The sequence below is a fragment of the Columba livia genome, chromosome 2 (assembly GCF_036013475.1).
Source record: "Columba livia isolate bColLiv1 breed racing homer chromosome 2, bColLiv1.pat.W.v2, whole genome shotgun sequence".
NCBI lineage: Eukaryota > Metazoa > Chordata > Aves > Columbiformes > Columbidae > Columba > Columba livia.
In genome coordinates, this window is record NC_088603.1 from 29,176,714 (window position 1) to 29,201,686 (window position 24,973).

General features: G+C 37.5%; 1 long non-coding RNA gene across 1 annotated transcript; it reads right to left on the minus strand.

Annotated features, from left to right (window-relative positions):
• Positions 1-1,268: 1,268 nt before the first annotated feature.
• On the minus strand, positions 1,269-14,651 carry LOC110355744 (uncharacterized). The gene is made up of 3 exons (XR_002408606.2): positions 14,598-14,651; positions 13,654-13,709; positions 1,269-1,366 (listed from the first exon to the last, which is right to left on the minus strand). It is a non-coding gene; the product is annotated as an uncharacterized LOC110355744 (long non-coding RNA).
• Between the last annotated feature and the right edge of the window lie 10,322 nt (positions 14,652-24,973).

Consider the following 24,973-nt stretch of genomic DNA (forward strand, 5'->3'; position numbering starts at 1 on the left):
CTAGTGACTGAGCACAAGTCAATTTAAGCATTGTAGTTACCATTCAAGAGCTCTGACTCAGTGTAAACACTTTAGATTGGGTGAGTAGAGGTAGAGGAGGATAATTATCCAGAATTGCCATCCAATACATGTTTCATATTTCAAGCAACATTCTAAGAAGCTGGCTTTTCCAACCATGTTTTATCATCAGGCCCAACCATTTGAGCACCCAATGCTGAATAAAATGGATAGGATCTTATAGCCTGTGCTGCTTAAAACCTGAATATCTTTGTGCTCTGGATTATATTCTGCCATAATTTGTCCAAAAATAGAGCAAAACAGTAGCACAGAAAGATTAAACTCAAAAAATTTGGTTTCCTGGGTCCACTCTTCTAATCATTCATCTACACACCTTCACATTAAAATTGTCAAATTCCTTGTTGTGTAAACATTTGTAAAGAAGAAATCTGTCAACAAAATTACTATATTGAATACCTAGAGTTATTCTATAGAAATCTATTTAAAGAAAATATTATCAATCTTTACTGAATAGGACAGTCTATTGCACCTTATTGTTCACATATTTCTGCTTCAGCATTCATATTTTTTCTGCAGAAGCACATCTGAATTTTTTTATTATTTGCTTCTGTTTGCATTTTTATCATAAATTGCATTAAATTTATAGTGGTTTCCTGAGTACAGTGTATACAATATAAATTGTTTACACAGTCACTGTTCAGATGACTATTAATTTCCAAGTATTGTGCAAAGTTGGTGACATGGTATTTCCAAACCACTTGGTTCCATCTTGGCTAGCACTAGCAGTGAGCCTACAGAGGAAAATAAGCCTGTTTCCAGTCACCATTTATCTATGCCAAAGTTGGGGGGTCTTTAAAGAGTTAATGGCCTGAAAGGCAGAAAACAGGATGAGCATAAAGGGTATAAAATGAATGTATCACAATTAACAACGAGTGTATACTATCAACACTTATTGCTCCTTTGGCAGAATTTCTTGGCTTGCCTTCCTATTCAATGGTCATTATGCCAACGATGTTAAACTGTCATGAGGGAGGATTTGAATGATGAGAACATAAAGAAAAGGACAATATAAGAAACAGAAAAAAAGAGACATTTAAAGAAGTTAAATACAGTGAAAAACTTCTCTATGATCTTACAGAATTATTTGTTTAGAATTCTTGTGAGCAAGTCTGAGTCATCTGTATTCAGATAATCCAAATTACAAAAGAAGTCAGGGAAACAATGACTGAGACATTTTAATGCAGACTTACTTCCTATAAGACATTCTGATTCCATAAAATCACATTCTGATTCCATAAAAATCTCCTCTCCCTGAGCCTTCAGTCTGCCACTGGTAGAAACAGTAAACCTAGGGGAAAAAAAAGTACAGTGTTTCTTAAGGTTCCATGTAGTTTTTTATAAAAAGTGTAAAATTCTTTAGTGTACAGAGAAAAATTGCAGAGTTATATGCTCTGGATTACTGAATCTGCAAATAAATCATTTGAAACAGAAAGCAACATAGCACGAAATATAGTCAGGATTCCAGAAGTAACTACTATACATAATATATGCATATTTTAGGGGCTGAATTCTATTTCAGGATTATGTGATATAGCAGATTTTAGAGTTTTAGACCTAAATCTCATCTCTCCTGACTGACTACAATCCTCTCTGGGCAACAGAATTAATGTGACTGAATTAGTCTACCTGAAAAAATGCCTCCCTTTGCTATTATTGCTACAGTGCATTAAGATCCAAGTATGTACAGAGAACTTGCAATGTTTTAATGACAAAAATGAACTTTCCTAGTTACTTCAGACAAGTGAAAAGGAAGAGCAAAATATTTGCCATATTGTCTCAAAAACATACAACTGCAACAGAATACAGAAAGCCATAATCTAAATTTGGATTCTAGAACTGCTGTGGTGAGCTGGTCCCAGCGAGCAGCCAAGCACCCACACAGCCTCTCGCTCACTCCCCTCCCTCAGAGGGGCAAGGGAGAAAATAAGAGTAACAGAAGAGAGAAAACTCATGGATTGAAAAAAATACAAGAAAATCGCTCACCAAGTACTGTCACAGGCAAATCAGACTTGGAGAATTTAATTTAAAATATTTAATTACCAATTTAGTTGTGAAACAAAGACAATAAATGTATAAACACTTGGGAAAAACACCTTTTCTCCCACTTTTACAGGCTCAACTTCACTACAGATACCTCTTCTCCTCCCCACTTGGTCATGTCCTCCATGTTATTGCCACAGCCTACACTCTCCCTTTGGTGAGGCAACAAGCAATGCAAGAGGTGCAATGTTTTCTTTCAACCTCAACCTCTCTTTTCTTCCACTGCTCCATCCTTCATATTAGTTTCCTGTGCTCTGCTGCTCTGGCACAGGTTATCTAAAAGCCAGAGCCCCTTCAGGGAAGCAGCTGCTTTTGCAAGGGTTATCCACACACTACGGTCCCTTTTGGTGTGTACCCCTGCCAGAATGAAGCACCTCTTATTGCTCTGTCCTTGCTGTTCCTTTTTACTCCCCTGTCCTGTTGGGGGTGTGAGTGACAAGCAGCTGTGTGGGTGGTTGGTCGGCTGCTTGTTGAGGTCAACTCCTCACAAACTGTTATGAACACATAAGAAAGCCCCAATGCTCAATATTCTTTTTTACAATTCATAACCTTTTGTAAAAGCAGACTGAATAATTTCTTACAGTTTGAGCCACAGATTCAGTTTTCTGAGCAGAAATGACCTTGACTCTCTACTCCAGATTTCAGTCTCAGGTGAGGGGAAGAAGGCAATATAGGGGAATTAAGGAACACACCAAATGCAGGGTTTCTTCAGTATCAATTTTTAGTTCTAAATCCTCTGACAGCAGATTGCACCAACTAGAATACCACTGACCTATCTTCTCCCTGATGAATGTGAGACTACCTCATGGTAAAAGAATCAGCAAGTTATATCAACTACATGTGCTGCAAAGGGAATGGTACAAGAATTAGAAGAAGTTGAACTTCAACATGGCATAACTACCTTCAAGTGCGAAGTACTCAGGTTGCGGGGCAAAAGTGGTGAAAGTTATGCTAATTTACAAGACCCATCTCTTCTAGGAAGACACACCAAAGATCCCTCCTGTTAAATATCTCCAGACACAACAACAGAAGACCTCCATGTAAAAGCTCCTTAACCATACTAGAACCCCTGAAAGGAAAGAACTAAAGCTGAGCCTGACATTCAGGCTGTATATTTGTCCATTGCTCTGTTAATCCTCCTCTGTTATAACTATGGCAAATAAATCTCTCAGAAACCAGAAAATATCAGACACAGTTTCTCAGTAAAAAAAGAATAAATAGAATTTCCTTCATATCTCTGAAGTCTGCTCTGTTGATGGCATTCTACAGATTTATTCAGATGATGGGACATCAATCCAATATCTGTATTTTGTTTCAGAAAAATAACAAAAATAATGCCATAGCTCTGAATTTCAGGCTTGGCCAAATTCAAATTGAAAGCACAATGTAAGCAAAATGGGATGAATACAAAAGCCACCCACATTACAAGAGCACAAATTCTTATGTAAGTTTTTGTTATTTACTAAATCTTACCCCTCCATAAACACAATACAAAAACCTTATATATTTAATAGCATAGATATACACCAAATTTTTTTAGGTGTCTGGTTGAATACATTCTTATATTGAATTAGAATACAACTATAAACTACAATGCACTTTTGCATATCGCAATGGGTGCAAGTCATAGCCCTGACTGGAGAGTCTGAAAGAAAGTGGCAACTGCAGGGGCAGTATCAGGAAGAATTCTGGCTAAATCTGCAGCTTTGAACAGCATAGGCTGCAAGTAGGATTTTCCTACCCCTTTTTTGCCTTCTCTTTCATGTCTATGATTTTTCTGTGGGGTAAATGCTACCATACATAACGCTTACATCAGGCAGTGACTTCAGTCCTCAGGCACTGTGACCAAGTCCTGTGAAAGTTATGCATGGATATGGAAATGTTATCTCTTTTGTACATGTAAGCTGGTTAATCTTTACCTATTTTAAATACACGCGGCATACTACATGGTTTGATCCCATGCACAGCTACAATTTAGTCAAAATTTCTAGTTTAATACAACTGGAAATGTATTTCAAGCATATATTTTGTTTATTCAATCTCTAAAATTTGTACTTGGGAAATATGTACTTTTCTACACAAAATATTACTACAAAACACTTTCACTACCACTTGATCATATAAGTATTTATTTCCACATTGTTCCTTCCAGTGCTACACGACTATTGATTCTCCACACAGAACCTCAGTTCCTTTCACTGAGACTTATAACTATGCAAATGGTCACAAGCTTGAGGAAAGCCTGAAACAGCTTTTCTCTGTAAGTATGGAATAAAGGAAACACACATTATGGATTTCACCACAACATGTTGTTTTTCACTATGTTTTGGTCTTTATGCTAAAGTGCTGTCTTCCCATTTTTAGCTCAATATTAAAGTCCTCGCTCCTAAATGAATAACATAATTCTGTACACATAGGATTGTTTATTGACATTTCCATTAAATAAACCAATATGAAACAATCACCATCAAAACCTACATCAGGCACACAGTTTACAGCACAGAAGAAACTGGGTGCAGACTTCTGAATTTGTAGCAGACTTCAATTAGTCTTATGGTACAGCAACAGAAGCTCTGCTAATTGGCCTTTGATTCCAATCAGCTGCTGAATGTAAACTTCACATGCCCTCCTCCCCATTAGCGCCATGATGTTTACCCTTCCAAATCACAGAAGATACTTTTAAGTCTAGATCTGTTTCTTTTTAAAGGAAGTAAGTGCTAATAGCAGTCAATTTGACACGAAGTAGATAAGAATAAAAACTATTACATCACAATATAAAGTTTGCACCAAGAAATACAAAATTAATGATTCTTCAGGTGGACCTCATATGATTGCTGGGCAATATAAACGGAAACCAAGCTTCTAGTGTAATTAGTACAGTACTCATTATTTATCTTGTCGTAGTTGAAATTACTCTGAAGGAACCATCTCTGGGGTGAAGTCATTCTTGAAGCAAAATACTGTGGTCATTATAGGTTCAATAGCACAGTACAGCAGCCATTCAAGGAGAGACTACCTTGTTGAAAATACAAGATTAAATAGCCTACAATGCAACTATATGAGCTGGAATCTGTCCAGAACAATAATAACTCCCACACTTTTTGTGCAAAGAGTGCTCTGGGATCTTTAATGACCCCAAATGGTTTTCTCCTTGGTTCTATCTCTCAAAAGCCCTTCAGCTCTAATTTTAGAATCCTGAACCCTAGATATCCCACTGCAGTGAAGAGCTAAAGCAAAACGAAAAGGGCAAAATGTCAATAGTATGTATGGTTTAGTATAAAGAATCCCCAAAAGCTCAGGAAACATGTCTTTTTAATGAGAAACAACAGTTTGTGGCCAGCTGTTCCACATCGTTATGAACACGTTAGCTCCAGCAAGATGTACAAATGGGGACTATAAACACAGTACATTGAAAATAAGGCCTGCATGGATAATCATACCTATTAATATAAATGACACTGAGAAGAGGCAGACTGAGCTCATATACTGACTGAAATTTTAGAGCAAAACACACTGTTTTTCTTCACCATCTCAATAAGAAATTAGATGTAACATGGGTCCAACAACAAGTGAGCCCCCTTAATGTGTTTATTAAAATGTGAATTGAAATGCTGAGTGGAAACATGGTACTGCATACAAATGTGACGGAGGCAGTTTTGAGTTCTTTTCCACCATTAAACTGCACACACAATAGGATCATGCACTGGTCTTATTTTCAAAACACAGCATAAGTGAGGATTTAAGCAGCTTTTCTGAAGGTTGTTATAAGAAACATACAAGTACAGGCAAAGAGCTAAGTTTATCACAACCCACAGAACATTTCCTTCAGTGATGACATGGGGTTAGCCAGAGCTGATGGAGTTACAGCAGGTATTTCAAAATTTTATGTCCTGTGATTAAAGAACGTCTACTGAAGAAATACTCTTGTCTAACATTAAATTTATCTGGCAGCAAAACAACTGAAGAAAAAAAATCGAGATCCTTCTCCAGGAGTTTTCTATAGCAATTTGCTCTGCTGGGTTTCTTTTTATTTTAACTACATTCATAATAAATTGGGGGTGGGGAGGGGGAAATATCAAATTCGCTGTCTAAGCTGTTTTTCCATCGAGGTGCATTAACATAAATCAGACAGAATGACTTTTCCCAGTTATAATTGTGCTGAAAGGAGGTGGAAGTATCAGAAAGACAATTAGCTTTAGGGGGTTTTCTTTTTTTTTCTTTTTCTTTTTCTTTTTATTTTGTTTTTCTTTTCTTTTTCTTCATTTCTCTTTTCTTTTCTTTTCTTTTCTTTTCTTTTCTTTTCTTTTCTTTTCTTTTCTTTTCTTTTCTTTTCTTTTCTTTTCTTTTCTTTTCTTTTCTTTCTTCTTTTTTCTTCCCTTCCCTTCCCTTCCCTTCCCTTCCCTTCCCTTCCCTTCCCTTCCCTTCCTTCCCTTCCCTTCCCTTCCCTTCCCTTCCCTTCCCTTCCCTTCCCTTCCCTTCCCTTCCCTTCCCTTCCCTTCCCTTCCCTTCCCTTCCCTTCCCTTCCCTTCCCTTCCCTTCCCTTCCCTTCCCTTCCCTTCCCTTCCCTTCCCTTCCTTCCCTTCCCTTCCCTTCCCCTTCCCTTCCCTTCCTTCCCTTCCCTTCCCTTCCCTTCCCTTCCCTTCCCTTCCCTTCCCTTCCCTTCCCTTCCCTTCCCTTCCCTTCCCTTCCCTTCCCTTCCCTTCCCTTCCCTTCCCTTCCCTTCCCTTCCCTTCCCTTCCCTTCCCTTCCCTTCCCTTCCCTTCCCTTCCTTTCCTTTCCTTTCCTTTCCTTTCCTTTCCTTTCCTTTCCTTTCCTTTCCTTTCCTTTCCTTTCCTTTCCTTTCCTTTCCTTTCCTTTCCTTTCCTTTCCTTTCCTTTCCTTTCCTTTCCTTTCCTTTCCTTTCCTTTCCTTTTTTTCTTCTCTCCAGCCATTTGGAGTAGGTTTAGTGCCTGATCGTAGGAGGCTGTCAGGCAAAATTACTCTGAGACCTTCAAGGGGCTTTGTTTATCACATTTTTCAATTAACCTCTGCATTTTACCTTCATCATAATGCCTGTGACAATTCACAATAAAGAACAAACAAAAATCCCCATTTCCTGTCATTATTTCTTTGCTTCATAAAATCAAGGGACTTGGGGTGTTTTTCCCCTTCTCTCTCATTTAATACATGGAGGAAAAGGGCATAATTTTCAGATTACAGGAAAACACCACAAGGGGCAAGGAGTTTAATATAAATTACATTTCTATATTAATCTTTCTTTCTTTTCTTTCCTTTTATACTTATGAAGTGAAAAAAAGTTTTCCATCCAGAAAGCATGTTTCATAAGTTTTTAAAGTTTGACACGAGGAACTTGAAGTAGATATGCAAGGTTTAAAACTAAATTAAACTCAAGTTTTAGGAATGCAATCATGATGAGAAAATCAAGCTTCTGTAACTTTAAATTCCTTCACATGGCAAGAGAAGCACTAGATACCTAAGATTTCTAGCATTAGATTCACAGCAGCCATAATATTGAGCAATGTTACCTAAGCAAGCTTAGTTTTAAATATTGCAGAAATCTTATAGTTACAACTCAGATATGTTTAACTATATAGAATAATCCTCCTCTTTTCTACCTTGTCCCCTTCTTTAACTCTTCTTCCCAAACTGATGCTGACAATCTGGATCTAGAAAAGAAAATAATGTAACTGTGTGCCCAAAACTGAGCAGTTTACGTTGCATATGAAATATCAAGTCTACTGGAATAACCACTTTCTGTCCAAACTGAGATTACAAACCTGGGCACCCAGCTTTCAGATACAATACTCATGTATGTAACCAATTCACAGGTAATTTTACACACTTGTTAAATACTGCTAGTTGCATGGGATGGGGCTCAAATCATCTAACATTTTATGTCTGGCTACTTACACAGAAGTTAGTCCCCCTTGGCTCCCTTTCAAGTCAGTGAAGAGTAATGGGCATTTTCAAGATTTGATTAATTTCACTTGCCTCTTAGACAGCTGCTTTAGGATGAGATAAATGGCATTTCAGACTCTACTCACTATACTGGCTATACCTCCACTGACTATGAATGGAGCCCAGGGCACAAACAGTACCTCTGATGAATCAATTCCTTTCTGATTTTCCCATCATCTGCTCCAGATACGCCAACAAACAAATATCTGGCTAAATTCAAGAAACAGTGATTATAAAACCGGCATTAAGCCTCATAGGAGACAAGAAATTTTGGAGAAAGGGAACTGCAGTAAGGATTTGGAGTGAGATTTGAGGTCTGCACTGAACTTCAGTACACTGAATGATCACTAACAACCTCCCTGCTCGGTGTTGACAGCCAAATAAAATAAATTGTTAATTCTCAAATCCTTTTTTTTTTCTTGAAAGCCACAGCTATTCTCAGCTATTTGCTAATAATAAATAATTTTAAAATCTGTGGGTTTTTCAATGCATGGTCAGGCATTCTTGTGAAGTAGGAGCTGAGTGATGCTGAGAAATACTGTTGTCCAATGTTTAATGTGGGTAGCAGCTGCATAAAATCTGAGGAAATTTGAAATAAGCCTATATCAAACTGAGAATGGATGTTTTTGGACTAGTATTAGACTAATCAATTCAAGTATATTTACATGGTCTCCAAAACTAGGATAGAACTTGCCTTGCTGTACAGTCCTTAAAGGATATGACAAATACTGGACATCAGGGCGCTCAGGTCCAAACTCAGAATTATAACAGTGTGAAAAGTCCAGGCTAAGGCACATATACTAGGCTACGTTAATACGCAGTGTAGGTATGTGTATAACTCACTAAACAGGCTGACTGAGAGTCAAGGCTTATTCCTTTGGGTGAAGTCCTATATTAGAGCTAATGTCTCACTTTGAACATCCAAGCATCTCTGAATCACTTTGTGTACCAGCTCTATGTGAACTCCACTATGTAGCATGTTTACCAACTTTTTGTACACTCAGCATCTGGAAAAACCTAGATGTCTGTCAGTTTCCAAGAACTACAGCTGTGAACCACCTCCTGAGATTATGAGATGAAATCAAGTCAATCCTTGTAAGAAAGAAGAAAAAGTAAATTGCATCATGGCCCCTTTTTCTTGCCTCCTTGATTTACTCAAAAAATAGCCCAAAGTTAGAGCAGCCTTTTAGGATTTGGGAGATCCACGTTTAAATGATTTTTTATCTCAGGTGACCAGAAATCACATCCCTTGCCTATCTGACAAGTTTGCCCTAACCACATAACTATGCAATATTTTGAGGTGATAACTCTGTTTCACTTCCATGAAAAATTTGATTAGTGGGCTAGGTCTATTACCAATATATTCCTTGTCACAGAACAGCCTGTACGTGTTTGTATAAGTTGCTCATTAGAGCATTGTCCAGCTCCCCAAGCAGATGTAGGTCTAAGAACCTGCTTCATACATTAGATAAGAATATATATTCCACTAAACAGAAATTCAGGTCAGAATGGATCATTGGCACGCAGCATATTCTGAGTTACTAAACTGCTTGTGGTAAGAAATAATTCACACTTCAAAAATAAACGAATAGCAAAGGTAAAATTAGAAACTTTTATGCAAGGTAGTATTTCATCAATAGAAAAGACAGAAAGACAGTTCCTTCAGCCTCACAGACAAATGCACAAGGTTGCATTAGAACTTGAATTAAAAGCTTTGGAAGCAATTTGAGAAGTATAATCTTCACAGAGTGCACATTAAGTAAATGATTCTGTATGAGAACTGACTGAAAGACAGAGGTTTCTCCTGTTCATATTTTCCTTGAATATAGAAAGTCAAACTTGAAAATTCTGGTAGGACAAAGTTATCAGCTGGTGATAAAAGATCTATAATCTTTACTTCGTAGATTATATCAACTTGATTGGTAGAAAAGGAACCATAGCTAGCAGATCTAACAACAAAGCTACCACTCATGGACTGGTGATCAAACAGGAAGAAAAAAACAGATAGAGGACAATGGAAAATTCTCATACGCAACAAGAAATTTACATCAAGGTTGAGAAACTTGAATGAGTGGATTCATTCAGGTATCTCAGAATTACCATCACAAAGGCAGGAAAGTCTGAAGCAGAAATCAAAAGTAGAATTGCTTTTGTGATAGCAGCACTCGTATAATTCAAGAGAACCTGACAAGACAAGAATCCTTCACATGCATCAAAGGTAAAACTCAGAATAATTGTGTATGCCATAGGCCTAAACATATATGGAATATGGACTCCAGTGGTATGGATCACATGAGGCATTCAGACATTTACATTCAAATGCCTCCAAATAAATATATGAATACCACACAATTTATAGGACTAACAACTCTGTTAGACTGAATATTTCTGCCATAATTGAGTCCCATGAGTCTGTGCAGCAATTGCAAAAAAATACACTACTGGGGTGTCTTGATTATGTAAGGAGAGCAACAGGGCTGGCAAACAGAACACACCAGAGAAAAGTCAAAAAGTAGAGGAAAAGAGATTCCCAATGGTTGCGCAAAGAGAAGATGGCACAAAAACCATGTATATTTAGACAAGGAAATTAGAGGCAATCAGTTTCTCAAAGCTGCTAAAAACTACATCAAGGCCCAATCAATACTTGAAAACAATAAAACTATGATTACATAGGTCATGAAAAAAGACTGGATTTTTTTTTTTTTCCACTGGGCTGAAAGTAGCAGCTGTAGGTGCAAATTCCTCTGACTTTGAAACTGATATACAGATCTAGCATATATAAGGTCCTCAGTTTACTACAAGCAGTTTGCTAAGTCATTGAGTTTTGCTTCTCTCTTGACAGTTTCTGTAGCAGTTGCACTACAATACAGCACTGCTTACAGACTCAAAGGTGAGCTGAGCAGCCATCTGTCCTGACAGAGGTTGAACATTCCTTTGAAAAAATGACACTGTTAAAAATCTGCTTTTTTTTGTATATTTTCTATCAATGGTTTTAACAGGTAATTAAACTTACTGCAAGAAATTCAATGACAAATATAGAAGATATTAATGGACAGAACTTAAAGTCAGTTAGTAAAAGCCAGACTTTACTGCTCCTGTAGTACGTGTTCCTGTAGATTTCCTACAGAAGTTTACAGCTAAAAACCGCTGTGTATCCTAAGCACAAAACCACTTAATGCTGAATCATCATACTGTTCAGGACAGAGAGTGGACCACAAATTAGCCATGAGAAGCCAGTGGAGGAATGTTTTTTTCTGAACAAGATACATACCCCACAAAACCAATCACGGTAGGCAGCATGAGAGTGTTGCACACCAGTTAAATTAGACGCTACAGAGTAAGATTTTGCCATGAGTTAAGAAGTTTTCATAAATTTGAGAAGAAAGATTCAATAGAAACCATTTGAATGGAAACAGCTTTGGCATAGAATCCAAGAAGTCCAAAGTTTACCAGAGATAGAGGAAGATTTGGCCTACATCTGGTTATGTAAATTTGGAAGTAGCGAGAATAAGGGAAGTGAATATATTTTTGTCAATACTGCATCTTGACAGCCTTCTTGCCTTTAAAGAAAAAGAAGGACTGAAATCTTCATGAATGGTAGGAAATATGGTCATTTTTTAAAAACATAAAAAACTTTTTATTAAATATTTAAGGCATTCATGGAGCATAAATGCTGACTCTATAAACACTAATTGCATCAAAAATATAATAGTTTTAGAACTCTAATTACAATTATACTGATTGGATATATATACAAATAGTTATCGTGACTTTTAGTGTTTTTTTTTAAAGTGACTTGATAAAGATAGGACGTTAGCAGTTCAGAAATCTGTTGCTAATTCTCTGTAAATAAGAAGATAACCAGATTTGCGTGACCCAGATCTGGTTTTAATTGTGGAGTGAATATATGAACTAAATTCTGTGCTGCACAGATGTAGCTTTAACAATGTCAAAAGAAACCTGGCCCTATCTTCCTAATTCTACATAGGCTTATGGATGACTGCAGCAAAAGGTTGAACATAACTCTGATAATTTCTCTATCTGTTGATTTTCATGCACAAATTAAACCCTATTATTATGAGTGAATTATTCACTCAGTTTATAATGGAATAATTCCATTCATATCAATAGAACTGAACAACATAACCCAACTGGGAATCTATCCGCTGCTGTTCCTAGAGTCATTTTAACTTGTTTTAGTTAAATAGCACACAACTTATTTTTCCTTTTTTTCTGTTAGTGTAACATTATCATTCTTTTGTAAATCATATAAAGTCAAAATGTTAGTTTTACAACATCTTGTTTCTGTGGAAGTAAGATCAATTTGCTCACTATTTTTTTAAGATTGTGCATTTAATATGAATACAGTGTGTGTATATTTTCCATAACATATTTGTGCATCTGTCTGGTAGACTAGCAGGCCATCTTTCTCCATAACAGGTGAAGCTCCACAGGGCTCTCAGGAAAAATACTGCACGGTAGCAAGCTACAACTACTAGAACAATTCATCTAGCATGCACCTTCTCCCCATCTTTCAGAGAAGAGCTTGACAGATTCTATACATTGGTTGGGTTACATGAGGCAGCCTATGGGTCCCTTATCCCATTACCCAAGCATCCTATCAGGCCTCCAGGCACAAGCCAAGAAGTAGAATGAGCTTTATAGTTGTACATTTATGGTGCAGTAGCTGATCTGGGCAGGTACAGTAAATCCAACAATGCCAGTAAGCACTGGGCCTAATACACCTGTGCAGATGAGCTGCAATGTATATTTATCACAATGAGATTGAGGGGTAACATTCCTTTCAGATTGTATTGCAGGTCAGACACCATTCAGATACTATTTCATGCATTTGGTATTTTTAAACCACACAAGTGAGGTCCAGTCTGTTGTCACCAATTCCTTCTGGTTTTTACCATGTTACTGAGAGCAGAATTTGGCAAGGGGCCAAAACTTGTCTCAACAGTGAGAATGGTTTCCCAGACTGCTCAGGTTCTGTCTGAATTTCTGGTGCTCTGGTAAGGGGTAATCTGAGCCTGCATAAACTTTAAAAGGATAACTTCATCTGACAACATTTCCCACATAAATAACTTGGGTAAGTTATTTATGGCCTCACCGACTCCTGTCACGGGTAATGCTAGTGATTAGCCAAGATGATCCCTTGGTACTCTAGCAACAGGTCTGGCTGCCTAATAGGAAAGCATTCAAACCAATGTCATGGACATTGATTCTGTCACTTCAGAACAAGCTTTTGCAGCTTCAAAGTATTCCCCATTGCCAGAGCACTGCCACTTTGTCCAGAATATTGACTATCTCATGATTTACCCCTCTCAACAACGATCACTCCCTTTGGGCCTGATCTGGACTGCCATATGTATCTGACCATTTAAGATCATGTTGTGAAGAAATAAGGAAGTGCATGTACAAGCTACTAAGCTCATTTTAGCATTCAACAGGCAACCCACAACCCATGCTGGGCAGTTAAAAATCTCTGCAACATAGAGTTTTCGAAGGTCTGAGGTGCAGAATTAAGCTCTCACAATACGTTTTCTCATAACCATCTCACATACAATCTACCTGAAATCCATGATAGGAGAAGCTCATAGGACTGTAGCCATCAATGCACAGAAAACCTGAAAAACAGAATATAACTTCAAATAAGCAATGAAATAAATCAGGCAAAACAAAGACTACATTCTCCATTGTTTGTCACTGTCACCTGTATGCAACTCTAAAGCCAAGAGATTTTTATGTATAATATTAATGAATTTCCCAGAAACCTAGCTTTGACAAAGCTGAAAAGCATCTGTTCAGTTTCACTGAGACCTGAACACACTGGGTACCCTCTTGAGAACTCATCACTGCTGATACATCTTTAACACGACTAAAAGAAGAAAAAAACAAACAAACAAACAAACAAACAAAACACCACCACTTGAAGTCGTTGGCTAGACTATTAAATATTTTTATGCACCCAGGCTGTTTTAAAATCCCAAATCCTTGCTGAGTTATGAAAAGCAAGTCTGCTAGTCTGACCTGCACTGAACTGAACATTTTCAGAGCTCATTGATATAAATATTCTCAGGAATTATTGGCATCCACATTGGACCTATTCAGTAACTAAGGAATGATGCACCCTAGGGAAGTTTGCCATCATGCCTAATCTATAAAAATCCACCATCTCATCCCATAATTAAACATCAGAAAATTGCATAGCCGCAACTGATAATAAGAACCTACATGTTTCCATTCCTATAGAAGAAAAAATAACATTTTCTTTAGGCACAGACCACCAAAAAAAAAGAAAAACAAATAAAAACAAAAAAGAAAAACAAAAACAAAACAAAAACAACAAACAAACAAACAAACAAGCAAACAAAAAACCACCACACCCTAAAAACAACAGGCTGCCAGGAAATCAGAAAAACCAGCAGTGTATGTTCTCGAGGGACCTTGAGCTATTGATGTTTTTGACAATATAAGAATAGTCAGGTGTCAAGGCTCCGCAGCACTAGTCGTACCTTGGATAGGTTCCATCTGGCTCCAAGCAAAATGGCACTAAGACTCAAACATCTGTATGTATAAAAATGAAACAAAGCATTTGTCAATAACCAGAACAGGCCCAGTATAAAAATAGATCTAATTAATGTCTAAACAAATCAGTGAAAGTGCACGCATTAGCCAAATGACCAAAGAAATTTAGGTGCCTTCCTCTTAATAATGCATACCAAGGTCCAACAGCTAGACCAAAGTGAAAGCCTTTGTCAGATCCCTTTGTTCCCATTAAAGGTCAGGCTGAGACGTCATCTTTTATGCATTATGAGATCAGTTATTTTGTCAAAGCAAGTCCAAAGAGACTACACTATACCCTGGATATTTCTTAAGGAGAGTTTTCAGACATGTAGAGCACCACCCCAGCTATTCAAAATATGTGGCAGGCAGTGCTACTGTGAGACAGAAGAAACTTATTTCTTTAGGGAAATGCTGGACCCCCTTGTTTTTGGCATTTTGACAGAGGATGAAAACCATAAAGCACAACAGGAAGTAAAGGCTTAACAAGAGCTGGGCAGTGTGAACCCTGGCTACAAATGCGAGAGTATAATAGCTTTTCACACCTTATTTACTTAATTTAGTTATGAATTGTACTATATACAAAAGAGGAGGAAAAACTATATTGGTTGTAGTGGCAGATTAGGGTATCATCCTTCATTTCATACAATCATAAGAAGCCATTATCTGACATGAAGCATAATATAGCAAACACAATGTCAGTTTATATGACAGAAACTTGCAGTAACAGCTGGGAAATGTAGACTTGCTCTTCATACTCTGACCAGATAACACACCACTAACTGGGCCAGCTGATTATAAAACATGTGCCAATGCTGTTCCAGAGATGTTGAGAGTCAGTATATACAAAAATAGTAAGTGATCTTACGCATAAGTTAGCTACATCTAAGCTTAAACAGAAGTCTCTATAATGCTTGTGAGCAGCTAGTCCAGTAGGACTGACAGGAAGCCCAAAAACAGAGCACACGGCTTCCCAAAGAACAATTAAATCCAATTTGTTTTCTATCCCAAAACCTGTCTCCAAAGGAGTTTACCTAAGAAATGCCTGGAAAAAATATTCAGAGTAGAGGGCAATGGTAAGAATGTGTTTTGTTACAAACACTGGTTTATAGGGCAGAAGTAAGTCAGGTTTTAGACAAGAGGTCAAACAACTGTAAAGATATCCAGCTACTAATTGTTTTAATTTCTTTTGTTTCTAAAATTGTCTTTTTAGGTTTGTACCTTCAGTGTTGTTACATAAATCATTATTTTGTTTCAATGCTGAACATAAATGGTGTTGGGGCAAGGAAAACAACATGAAATCATTTAAGCTGAAGGTGCACTAAATTCACAGAACTGGCAGAAATAAAACAATCTATTCGGACTACAACAAATTAGAATCCAGTAACATATATCTGAAAACCAAAAGCTGAGTTCTCTTTCCTATCAACCTGAGAGAAAGATAATATGAAGTCAGGACACAATTTTTTAGAAGGAGAATCTTTAAAGCAGCATTAACTGGGGCCTCTCCTGAAAACTAAGTCAGCAATGAGACATCCCCAGGATCCCGGCAATCCTCCAAACATCACAGGTAGAAGCTGGCTTTCACTAGAACAAAACTTTAGAGCAAAATGCAAATAGTTTCCTGTTTGAAATGTCCCATTTGAAGGAAACAAAACTTGTGCATTTTTCTGCAAGTAAATAAGACTGGCTAAAAAACTCCACTATTAATTTCTCCACCTAACTGAAGCTATCAAGAATCCCTGATCTTTGGTTAACCATCACAGGATGAAATAGATAACTAAACCACATTATTATTGCTGTTTGTACTACTGCTAATGTTGCCCAGACATAATTCTGATTCATATATGCTGTGAATTGTAGACACAGACTATGAAAGAGATTCACATGTAAATTATCTCCAGCCTCCTGAGGTCTCACTGTTGAATGGGACTGTAGAAATATTTTACAAACCTCATTCCCAATTTGTTTCTTCATCAACGATGATGCCAACAATCAACGTTCCCACACCAACTGAGCCAGTCTTCCTCTACCACTAGATGTTTTAGCAACCTGATGGGCTGTATTTCTTATTTACCTTCAATTGAAATTACAAATAATCTATGAAAAGAAGGATGCATTTAATAGTGTACTCACCCAGGCCTGCAGTCACACAAATTGTTAAACTGGGGAAGTACACAGAGCTGCATTTTGTGTAGTTTCTCTCATTGTTGTAGATAATGCTCAACACAAATAGTTACAGTTAGCTTCTATCAATTCCGAGCTCTCAGCCCATCTCCTGCCACCAGACAAAGCACTTTTGTCCTAAACCACATCAGCAGTGACTACATCCCAGTAGCAAATCAGTCAGGATTTTCCTCACTCCATGGATTCAGCTGAGAACACCTCATATCTCCAAAACAGGACAGTGCCCTTCCTTCCACTGACCTCTTTATTCTGGTGATTATAGATGAGCAACAGAATAATTGAAAGTAATCTTCAGCAGAGGCCCCTTTCTCTTCTCTCCAAATGTAGAAGTGCTGCCTGAAGCATCTTTAATATCTAACTATGTGGATGAAATACCATAAAAAAGACCACAGAGAAAGAGAGGCAGCAACACCTCTTTCAGGAAGTACTACATGGAGATGGCCTTTTAGTAGCCAAGCAGCAAAAAATCTCTCTCTGTTCCAGAAATACTGCTTTGTTCCCAATTTCTGTTCCGCAAAGGAATGGGAAATACCTGATATTCTGCATCAGTTCAACTAGTTCAGCTGAAAAACTGTGCAACTGTGTATGCTTCTAATGTCTTAGACCAATATGTCCACATTATTTTTCATTAAAATATCAATTATGTAACATTTAAAAATGTGGTTTTGCACCCATGCACACATTAGCTAAATACCTAGCTGCAATTCAAATAAAATAAAAATAATTATGTCAGCAAAGATTCACTAGCAATCATTAAAATAAATAAATAAATAAATAAATAAATAAATAAATAAATAAAGCAAGAAAGTACACTGTGAAATAATGGAAATGAAGACCCAAAGTGACAATGTGATCTAAAGAAACCATCTGTACATTGACATCTTCTGCATATACTATTTTATTGTACCTCATCTGCTACAAAAGAGAAGGAAAACATTTCAGTTATTATTATTACAATTTCAGTGACACCAAGGATGAGCTCTAATTGAAGCTAGAGCCATATACTTTTCATGTGTGACTTCTGTAGGAAAGACATACAAATCAATCAAAATCATTCTACAATCTGGCAAAACCAGAAATACGCATAGTGTTGACATTATTTTAAAACATGGTATTTTAATACTATACTTAATATCTTTTCATACATCCACTTGACATCTATAGACAAAGGTGACACATATAACCTTCTTCTGTGTTTAGTAAGGAAGATATTTATTGGCACTGAAAACTATGCACTATACAATGTTGCAGTTCCTACAGGGTTAATACTTGTTTCTTGAAGCAGAAGAATCTCTATCAGGAAAAGAAAGAAAGAAAAGAAAAGAAAAGAAAAGAAAAGAAAAGAAAAGAAAAGAAAAGAAAAGAAAAGAAAAGAAAAGAAAAGAAAAGAAAAGAAAAGAAAAGAAAAGAAAAGAAAAGAAAAGAAAAGAAAAGAAAAGAAAAGAAAAGAAAAGAAAGAAAGAAAGAAAGAAAGAAAGAAAGAAAGAAAGAAAGAAAGAAAGAAAAGAAAAGAAAAGAAAAGAAAAGAAAAGAAAAGAAAAGAAAAGAAAAGAAAAGAAAAGAAAAGAAAAGGGCAACAAAAAAAAAAAAAGAGAGGAAAAAAAATACCCGCAACACTACTTTTGATTAGAACAGTTTAATCCTAATCCTTTTTCTCTGATCTTGGCAGAGGATTTTCAGCAAGTAACTATATTTGAATAACTACCCAGAATTAATCCTTTTGGTTGCTCAAGGCTTGAAGAGAAAGCAGTCAGAAACAAAGAATTCAGAAAAGTGTTACAGCTGTTTCATAGAATTCACTATTTATAATTGAAAAGACTCCTTTTTTCTTTTTTTTTTTTTTTTTTTTGTGTGGTGTGAGGGTAACCTTCAGCTGCCTTACTCGTCCTTTCTTTTTCACAATAGCAAATATAAAGAGAGAGAGAGAGTAGATATAAAACATTTTCAGCATGAAGTTAAGTGTTTCTGACAGTTTACAGTGTGCAGCATAATGCTGCATGTAGAAGATTCTTGATTCTTTCCTCTACATAACTTGGGCTGATTTAATAACATTGGAAAAAAAGCTTTTCTGATTTTTTGTCTCAGCAGTAATTGGTTGAAAGTGTCAAGCTCATTCCTAGTTTGCTAAAATAGGAATTGCGTGTACTGAGCAGGAATTTTATGTGTAGCTGTAGTCCCCTTAATTCTACATTCCCCTCCTAACACTTGGTGCTTTCCAGATTCAAAAATTACCACGACCAATTTAATCTGAAGAGTCCCATCCAAGACTTAAGTAAATCTTTTAGACTCGTGTAACCAAAAACTACAGAATGCAGGTAAATGTTACTCTGAAATTCTGTTATCTTAAGTAACTCATCTTGAGCACATGAGTGTCTATGCCTTTCTCAAAGACTGGGTCCTTATAGCAGGTTTTGAACACCCAGCTAGGGAGATAGTATCTGTTCTCAACAACTCTCAATCTGCAGAATACATTTCCAAACATACAAAAATACAATTCAAAACATCCAAAGCAGAATGAGGACTGCTGGGAGGATGAATTCTGCTAATGGTAGTCTATGTAAGGATTTGTAGGCAGAAGACACAAGGTTTGGTTTTTATTTTTAATATAGAGATTACTTTTCCAAGACTGTAAAACCAAAGCTGATCAAAGAGTGGAAAGAAAAAGAACACTGCATAAATTAGCTTTCAATTTTTATAAATACATAAATAGCATTTATCCACCCACAGAGTGAGCTCTATTGGCATGTGTATCCCATGATTACAGCATTTCAACAAATCACCCACAATATCTTTACCATATCACTGAGATAAGTATGTGCTTCTGTACACATTAGGAAGCAAAAGCTTAAAACCAGACAAAAAACAAATTGTTCGATATCACACAAGGTCTTGGGGGTAAAGCTAGACTTTTTCTGGCTTAGATATGAAACCTGCTTCTCGAACAAATATAATAGAAATTATTACCTAAGTTAAGAATTAATGAAATAGGAATGTTATTAAAAATATTATAAAATTTCAGTTTCCTTTTCTGAAAGGAATGCAAGTTTCAATAGCAACTTCCTATGTCATGGTCATTTATCAGACTTCACTTCAGTCATCTATTTCTACCGTGTTTTCTCAATTTTCCTGAATGCTATGGATCAGATCCCTTTTCCTATTAATTGATGGCCTAGTCTAGATGCAATTTCTCACTTTCCTTTCCTTGCACACCTATGTTAATGTTTAAGGCAACAACACAAACCCTTTTATAAAAGATTCCATTATAATTATTTCATAATAACATTTTCATAGTCCTTGGGACATATTTCTTACATTTGAATTATAAATTCATATCTATCTAAATGACAGGTTTTCCATTTTGTACAATTTGTCCTAATTTTATTAGCAGGACTCCAGATCCAATTGTAAAGCATTTCTTTAATTCAGAAATAGGTAACGTTCTCAGATTTCCAAAGCAGTCTCTGTAAAAGCTTGGACAGAGAATAAGACTGGAATTCTTTAATTATTCTGTGTTTTGGAGTAGGATCTTTGGCACACATGAGAGTAGGGTAATATCAGCTGGGAAAACAGTCACCCTGTTACAGCAGGGGCTAACAGTTTAGATGGAGCAGTTCATTCGAAATAATAACAAAGAAACAGAAAAGAAAAAAAATATTGTGTGATATGCACAAAAGGCAAAGATTTCAAACACTTTCAGTGTTATCAGCATTTCTCCACTCTTCTGCTTACTATTTAGGTGAAGAAGCTAAAAGCTCCTCCATCCCTGATCGTCAACTTTATTCACATGTCTTTTATGTCATTGATAAGACTTCTAGCAGGTGACTAAAAGAGGTCAAAGAAATATGGTCAACAAATCCATGAAGAGGATGCACTAATCCAGGGAAAAAAAAAAAAAAAACACCCTGCTCTTCTCAAGCCAAACAATTACCAAGATCTCACACTGGTAAATGTAAACATTCTGCCTGATCAGTTGCCACTACAGGGAAATAATATGATTTGTTTCACATATAATCTAATCTGTGGGTCCCAGAAACAGAGCAGAGGGACCAATGTTACTGGTAACAGATGAGTAAATTCATACCTAATGGAGGGGCTATGAAAAAATATTTTTAAAATTAATAATTGTGAATACAAAGCTGCTAGCTGCTTTGTGTGTCTGCATTATTCAAGTACATACCATGAGTTTCAATTATAGTTAAAATAAAACATTGTCTCTCTACAGTTAAAAATGATGCTCAGAAATATTCCTCCTCTTATTTCTCCTTCTTCAACCATGCAACATTGTTAATGCAGGAGAAAAATAAATTCCAGAGACCAAAGTCAAGCTCTTTAGTCTATTAAAGCCCAGCTGTTGGACAGAGTTAAGGAAACGATTGTTCTGTTTGCGCCATTTCTAATTAATAATAACTAAGGATTAATAAAGCAATTTGGAAAAAGAATGTACCAGGTAAGGATTTATAGGCAGATGAAAGTCATTTTATTGTAAATAATCATGGATAAAATTAAATGGGAGCTAAGACATTTTATGGTGTAGCAAAAAAATTTTAACACATTTTTCAAGCTCTGCTTCTCTTGGAGCCATGTTAATGGAAGTGGAGGTACTGAAAAGTTGCACTTTCATCCCTGACAAATAGATCGTTAACTCAGAGACACTGCAATGTTAAGCAGTTCTCAGCATTATTTCAAAAAGCATGAAAACTGATCTTATAACAGGACATTTTTCTGTCTATTGGATATTAACGTTTCACAGCACAATGGACGGTTTCTAACTACACTGCTGATAAAGAAAAGGTTTGGGCCTTTCAGGAATCACCCTCAGGACCTGCCCTCAGGAGCTCTTCTTGGCCTACTGCAGCATGTTTATTAGGTCTTGTAATAAAAAAAAAAAAAGGTCCAGTTACACTGGTCATGAATTCTTCTACCCATAAATGAGAGAAAGAGCAATTCCTCATTCACCTCCTAAGGCAGCTAAACACACATATGGGGATGAAAACATTCAGGTCTCAGGTAGTCTGCCACAGTTGCCCTGACCAGAGCCCATCCTACTCCGCAGATCTTCTGCAGGCTGCTGATTTTTACATCCATACTCTAAGCATAGGTCTAAATCCACTGTTTAGTCCTGGCCTGCCTATCCATGTGGCTGCCATGCGGCATCGGCTCAGCTTGGGTGCCTAAATTAAACTCACCTCACATACATCACCAGCAGAGACCCAGCAGCTTCTCTCTGGAGCGACCCACAGCTGGGCCTCCATAATCCAGTTCTGAACCCCCCAACGCGGGGTGGCGTCCCACACCATCGAGCATACCCATCAGGCTGTGGTAGCAGGGGGCCGTAGGGTTCCTCATGTAGGAGGAAGGTCATGAACTGCCCCCCTGGTTCTGACACCAGTGCTGGCAACCCATTGCCTGCCAAAACCTCTGGTAGTTGAGGAGCACCTGGTGCCGTTGCACACAGGTGGGAAATAGAGTTCGAGGGGACCCACAAGTGTCCACAAGGAAGGGTCCCACAAAGATGGCAACTGGGAAGAGATGGGCCAGTTCTTGCTCCAAGCCCCTGCCCCGGAGCAGCGGCAAGAAGCTGGAGGAGCTGCCTTGGCTTCATTGCAGTTGGACACAGCTGCCCCAGATGCTGGGGGAGCAGCCACTGTGCTGGGAGTGACCACCTTGGCAGGGGAAGCTGACCCCTTGGGTGCAGAAACTGAGGGCTTCAGGGTTATGGCACATAAATTAGGGGCCTATACTGATGATGTGTATCATACTTTGAGCCCAGCCATGGGCACAGTCTACACGACAAACAGAGAGTACATGGATAACATCTTAAGATTCACCATGCTTTTGCTGGGAAAGTTTGAACTAGAGGATCCTTGTGGTCCCTTCTAACCTGGTATTCTGTGATTCTATGATCTTCAGACCACCTTCTTAACCTCTTTTCAATCCCAAACCACAGATGGAGTCCAAATCTGCGGTCATTAACTTTGCTGTCAGAGTCCAGTTTCTTCTGTCCCTCTTATGGATGGTCTCTTGCCCACTGTAACAGTTATGGAACAGTTAAGGAGCCAGAACCTTCTTTGTAGTCACTCAAAAACCTGCAAAATTTGTTTGCAGCAATGTGCAGTGGTCAGGGCCAGTAAGGCCTAGGGGTGCCCTCAGGACCTCATTTCCTTCTGGATGTCTAGGTCTATACCTTTCAGAGCATCGCTGGTACATAGAGCTTTTGCAGCAGTGCCTGAGTGCCCAAAAACAGGCATTTCTCTGCCATATCTTGGAAATGGGATCATATTCTCCAATCTGTGAAATTGTTTATTTTTAAACATCTCATTTCTTTTTAAAAAATAATATTTTTTAAAAAGTATACAGAATCTGGTCTATCGACTGACAAGTATTTTTGGAACATTTAGTCCTTGGAACAGTCAGTCATAGTTTCTTCTATGGTTTACTCGTGTTTCTTATATACACATACAAACATACACATATGCACAGAATAATAGAGTCTTGTAGCTAGAAGACTTCACAGTTCCAGTTTTAATAATGAAAACATAATGCTTCAGGGAGGATTAGCAGAAGAGTTCAGAATGGTTTATTGCTATCTGTTCCTATGCCCACTATGTAGAAGTGGGACACAGGTATTCAGGAATTACTTTCACCGGGAAAAGAAGTTTTTGTATAATTTAAAGATGAATTTTTACGTGTGATAAATCTTGACCACGCACTGATAACAAAGAGCACTGATAAATCTGCAAGGCTGTAAATCTTTTTTTTTTTTTTTTCTAACCTTGAAACCAATATTTAGGTTGCTCTATTTTGCAGGGTCAGTGGTAATGGCGCTATGGTGATTTTTGCATTTTTCTTTTTCCTTGATTTCCATATTCACAAGGTAAATGCTTAGACTGTCAGTTGCTCAAGTTAATTCTTTGCAGGGCAATAGGATGAGAACCAAAGCAAACAATTTCTTTGATTAGCCATATACCAAACACAGCTGTAGTTCTACCTTCTGATTATGTCCCTGATTCAATTTCATTTGGAGGATAACTTGTGTTAATAACTAAATAAATCGCTTTGTCTACATGCTGCACAATATGGATTCATTTTTGCCTTTTAGAAATAGCTACTAATTCTTAGTATAAAACTACCCAAATTTCAAACATAGGATTGTAGGATAGGTTGGAAGGCAATAGTGTGGTCAGTTTAAATAAGACCAGTATTTGTCTTAGCAAATTTATTATCCTGTATACCATCTTATTTTAAAATGTAGGTCAAGAAAACAGTTTATTTATGTATCAGTTCACAGAATCTCAGAATTGCAGAACCACAGAATCATTGAGGTTGGAAGGGACCTCTGGAGGTCATTTTATCTAACCTCACTGCTTAAGCAGTGGCACCTAGAGCATGTCTAGATGTTTTTTTAATACCTCCAAGAATGGACATATTCAGTCCCTCAGGACAACCTGTTCTATTGCTCACTGACCCTGACAGCACTTGGAGGAAGTTAACTTTGAATTTTAACCACATTTCTTGGGCCTCTCTTCACTCCATATTGATCTACTCTTTTAACCTTACCCATAAGCTTTCAGATGGTTCATCATCAAACCTAAGGCAGAGCTCCATGCATTCCAGCCATTCTCTCACATAAAGACCAGCTTCTGCTCATCTTCCTGGCCTGTCCCTCCTGAAAAGCCTGGATCCCTCTGTTGGAAAGCTTCAGTTGTGTCAGCCATCTCACTAAGCCTCCATGATTCCAACAGGATTGTAGCCCTATAACTAAGCACAGATCTCCTCATGTTTATTCCCCATGCTATGTGCATGCTTCATAGCGCTTCAGTCCAGCATGCTGATTTCCCAGAGAGGGTCTGATGGGTGCAGGGTACCCCCAAAAAAGGTACTTCCTTGATTACATGGAAATGCTGGAGGTCACCTGGCTTAAGCTCCATCTTGTTGATTTTGTGTTGACCTCATTTGAGGTCCTTTGCTTCCCAGTCCAGTCCCTCATCCTGTCACAGGGCTGCTGTCAGCTCACTCTTGGTTATTGCACCCTGCCCATTTAGAGAAACAAATATGTAATAGTGCATACAATGATAGGTTAGAACTACCTGGAATTTTTGTGTGTTTGCTCATTTTGTTATTTGTTTGAAATTTAACTCAT